Raw genomic sequence first — 1,821 nt, 5'->3', positions numbered from 1 at the left:
TGGGGGTGGGGGGAAGGCCCATCGAATCCTGAGAGTGCTCCTAGGAGACCGTCTGGTGAGGATTTTCCAGAGGAACGGTAGAGAGAGCCTTCTGGACCATCTGAGGGAAGCGGCGCCAATTTGGGGGTGAGGAGGACAGACGAGTGTTTCAACCTCTTCTGTCACCTCACCAAGGTGAGGAGGCTTCACTCTGTTTCTTTCTGACTTGAATGAAATGTGATTAATTCAGTTTTTCTGATCATAAGACAGAGTTATGGACAGTTGTAAGAGTGTTTTTACACTGTTATTTTAAACTGATCTTTGTGACCTCAGGAGACATTTTAACTCCATATTTAATAAACACAAATATTTTATTTGGCATTATATCAATATCAATAATTTTCCTGGAGAAAATATTTTCTGGAGCAAACTCCATAAAGCCCTGTTTATCCCTAGGTTGGTTTTCTTACACAGTACAGTGAAACTGCTTAAAACTCTTATCAGCTCTCTTCTAATTTTATACCTTTCTTCTTTTATAAGAATTTAAAGCTACTGAAGATTCTATGTTTTATTTTAAAAGCTTTATAGTTTTAGCTTTTATGCATACAAGTATGATCCAGCTCAGATTAATTCTGGTGTATGGTCTGAGGTTTGAGAGTCTTTACTTTCTTCATTTAAAATTTATTTAATTTTAATTCTATGGAAAATAGTTTTCAGGGATGAATTCTGTGCCTTGTAAACATTATATCAGAGTTGGGATTGATCAGACATATTTTCGTCTTCATGAAACTTCCCTGTGTAAGGTTCTTGTCCTGTGAGATGGTCGTGGCTGTTCTCATTATTGCTCCAAAGTTCTAACTTTCTTAGGTTAAATTTTGAATAACAGGATCATGAAGGATTCTTTAATGCTTCTGTCAATTTTTAGACATGTATAGTTTGAACTATTGCCAGGTTTTCTTCTATTGGTGTAATTTTTTTTTTTTTTTTTTTGAGATGGAGCCTGAAGCTATCCCCCTGGGTAGAGTGCCATGGCATCACACTCACAGCAACCTCCAACTCCTGGGCTCAAGTGAGTCTCCTGCCTCAGCCTCCCAAGTAGCTGGGACTACAGGCGCCTGCCACAACGCCTGGCTATTTTTTGGTTGCAGCCATCATTGTTGTTTGGCGGGCCTGGGCTGGGGATTCGAACCCACCACCTTAGGTGTATATGGCTGGCGCCTTAGCCACTTGAGCCACAGGCGCCGAGCCTATTGGTGTAATTTTTCTCAGACCAAGTATCTTCTGCTTTCCAAAGTTACAAACAAGATGTATTTCACCAGCCAGCATTTGGACATATCCCAAATGACTCTGGGTGCAGCTTTATCTGTTTCATTATGAAATGGCTATGGTATAGACACTTTGGAATTCTTAGATAATCAGTCAGACAAATGGAAGCAACTCTCCACAGACCCTCCAGGGAGAGTCTGTTGTCCAGCAATGGACTATTACAATTCTAAACTCAAAACTCTTTATTCCTCAAATATTCTTAATGTTTTGTTTACTAATCTCCTATGTCATGAGTGCAGCAAAGCATAAAAAACATACACAAAGTCCAAATGCCACATGAAAATGTCCTGATCCAAATGGCATGATAGCCACTTGTACCAAGGAACAAAAGAGGGACGTCCTCGCTTTACGACACACTGGTCCCCAGGACGCAGAGCGCTGGGCTCTCAGAAGCCTCTTTTCCTGCATTTTGGTCCCACACAGGTTGATGTCCTGCCAAACTCTCCACCCCACCACTCCACCACCTTATTCACCGATGAGGTTGATGTCCTGCCAAACTCTCCACCCCACCACTCC

This window comes from Otolemur garnettii, unplaced genomic scaffold (genome assembly GCF_000181295.1).
Source record: "Otolemur garnettii isolate 467f Iridium unplaced genomic scaffold, OtoGar3 scaffold00136, whole genome shotgun sequence".
Lineage (NCBI taxonomy): Eukaryota > Metazoa > Chordata > Mammalia > Primates > Galagidae > Otolemur > Otolemur garnettii.
The sequence above is the reverse complement of the archived record's forward strand: the minus strand, read 5'-3'. Positions refer to the sequence as shown.